This window comes from Cyprinodon variegatus, unplaced genomic scaffold (genome assembly GCF_000732505.1).
Source record: "Cyprinodon variegatus isolate N-32 unplaced genomic scaffold, C_variegatus-1.0 Scaffold17, whole genome shotgun sequence".
NCBI classification, from domain to species: Eukaryota; Metazoa; Chordata; class Actinopteri; order Cyprinodontiformes; family Cyprinodontidae; genus Cyprinodon; species Cyprinodon variegatus.
In genome coordinates, this window is record NW_015150470.1 from 1,165,419 (window position 1) to 1,168,690 (window position 3,272).

A 3,272-nucleotide genomic window follows, 5' to 3' on the forward strand; every position below is an offset into this window, starting at 1 on the left:
TCTGCAGTCTGATTCATAAATAAACTCTTTGCATGAAATGTTGGTTCGTGGTTTATTTTTGCTTCATAGTGTTTCAAAGTGTTGCATACACCATTTAAGCATTAGTTTCATATTAATTTTGAGCTTTATTTTTATTTTAAGAGTTCTTTGTCCCACAGTGAAAAAAATATACATGAAAAATAAATAAATGATTTTCTTCTCTAACAGAAACTGATAGCAACATCATACTGTAACTATAGGCTCAATGACAGGTGCCTGTCATGTTTTTTTGTTATTTATTTTGCTTCTATATTTAAAGGTTTCAGTTCATAAAACAAATGCTGATACCAGATATCAATTATCTGGGTAAATACAAAATGCAACTTTCAAATGATATAAAAATATACTATGTTTGCTCTCAGCAGAAAAAAACAACATCTTGCACCATTTAACGTGGTTTTCCCACAGTTTGTGAGGACGACTGCCAACCAGTGATTTCAGTAACTTGAAATCGATCTTTTATATTAATTATTTTTTGAGGAATTTTGGCCCACCTTTTTCATATTTGTTTGAATAAAGGAGCAGTTTTTAAGATAAAACTGACTATTTTTAGTCATGGCACATGACTAAAAATAGTCAGACGTCTGGATGTTACCCAGGGATTCTGAAACCTTGATATTGCTTTTTTTTATTAGTTGATAGGTGGATGTATTTATGTCACAGATCATACATCCATAATAGAATGTGCTTGAGCCCAGGATCTGAGGTTATTGCTGGATTTTATTCTTCTGTAGAATTCATGGTTTCATTCATTTCCAGGCCTGAAGCAGCAAAGCCATGGCAAAGCATCATACTAGCATCAAAATATTTTTCTTTGTCCACGATTATTTTTCCTTTTTAATTCTGTAATTCGGTTCGGAGTTTTGGCCTGGTGGTTAGAGCAGTGTGTCTGTGCTCTAAACAGGCTGCAAGTACCCAATTCGATCCCCAAAGCCTGCAATCTGGGTTCCTGAGCAAGACCCTTAACCCCAACTCCTCCCCGGGCGCCACCCAATGGCAGCACACTGCTCCCCAAGGGGATGGGTTAAATGCAGAGAGTGAGTTTCCCATTGTGGGACAATAAAGGGATTTATATTTTTTATATTTTACCCCAAATATAAAAAGAAGCACGTATTTAAATAAGTACCCCAAGAAAACTTTCCAAAAGTCTTGAAAATCTCTAAATAGAAAGCAGGTATTTGTGGGCAGTACTCTTTTTAGGCTTTTAATGCAACTTTGGTAATTTGGTGACCTCATGGTTTAATTGTTGTTGTGCATTTGGAATAATCTTGGCAGGCTGGTCCCTGCTATGGTGGCTCATCGCTAGTGTCACTATTTGTTGGTGATAGATTTCACTGGGGTTACCCTGTAGTCCCAGTGATTTTTTTTTAGGTTTGGGTTATGATCAAATATAATTGTCAAGTGGGAGTGGAGGTTTGAGGGGACCCAAATGCAGACACACAATTAGGGGTGCTTTCTTGAAGATTTAATTAACCAAAAGTTCATTAGAAGCAAAGTCCAAAACATAAATCCACAAAAACTGAGAACCAGGAATACTCACAAGAAGGGGACAAAGAAATGATGAAAAACCAGCAAAGAGTGACTAAACAGGAGGAGGATATATGGGGGAGAGAAACAAGGCCAGGCAAATTAGCAGATTGGGAGCAGGTGTGAACAGAGGAGGCAAGAGGGGAGCTAGGCAAATGGAGACTGATGCAAGAGAGCAAACAAGAAATATCTAAGAACTCAAATACAATCAAAAATACTAGAACACAAAAATGAAAATAAGACAAATGAAAACTCTGAGAAAAAACTTGAACAGAACCAAAACCATGACAAGAATTTATCTGGTAATTTATATAGTTTTAGCCCATAAGATCTCCTCACTGATAAAGGATCCCCTGTTAAATTATATTTACAATCAGTGAAGAAGCCTGAGGATCATAAGTTACCTCTTTCATTGAGAGATTTTAGTGCAAATAAAACACACCACAGCCAGCATCCTGTTTTGAAGAAATTCCTGGTCTTATCTCAATTTCAAAGACATTCCAGAACCTACACCTCTTAAAAAAGCTAAATGAATGTACATATATGAGCCTGTGTGTATATTCAGAGTGTTACTGCTCCATTTTAACAAATAAAGATCGAATTGTATAAAGAATGTTCGAGGCAAATATTTGAAAGCCCTAATTTAACCCAAAAAAATTAATGCGCATGATAAATGTATACAAACACTGGATTGAAATAGTTTTACATGTCCCCTTTTTTCATTTTTTACGGTAACAATGAAAAATGTAATTGCACTTAAACAAAGAGAATCACGTTTAACCCACAAAATTTGCTGCTAATTGAATTTTCCTTTACGAAGTGCGCAGTTGATCTAAAATCAGAATATCTGATCAGTGATTTAACACTGTGGTTTTCTTACTTAAACCATGTCAATGCAAAACACAAAGCTTTGTAACTGTGGCCCTAAGATAATGTTTTAGTGTTGATAACTAATTTTTTATGTCCAAACTCAACTGCAGAAGTTGACTTTCATTTTGTAGGGTTAGATTTTAGTTGTTTGATTCACTGAATTTCCAAATTATTAGCATGAAATCAGAAGCCTACCTCAACATTATTGTTTTCTACCAAACAGTTTGATAATGGTTGACGGACAGGATTTGATCTGGACTAAAATACATTGGATATTTTCAAAAAGCTCAGGTAGAAATGTTAGTGTTGTGGCCCAGCTTTAATAGCACACAAAAAAAAAAGGTCCACAAAGGCCACAGATGCACCATGGACTAGTAATTTACGCAGGTGAAAGAAAAAATGCTCCAGGTAAACTCCTTCAGTTTTTCTAGTTTATTTCTCCTCAGCCAAGCAAACAGAGAAGGACAAACATTTCCTCCATGCTTCTCTTACGCTGGTAAAAAAAAAAACATACGCCCACCCAGATGCATGCTGGTCCTACAATTGACAGCCTATTTATAAAAAATAATTCACCAAAATTAATCATAACTAACCAGAAACAAAGGAACATGACTAAATAACCAAAAAACATGATATCATAACAGATAACAAACAACAAAGTAGAATAAACTTATTATCCACAAAAACAAAAAACGTTGTTAATTATTAACAAAAAAATAATTGGCTCCTAGTTTATAAAGAATATTGAAAGTGCTTTACATTAATTAAAGGGAAATAAAGCAGTAATAAAAGAAAACAAACATAAAAACCTGTACACTGGTTATTGAAATTTGATA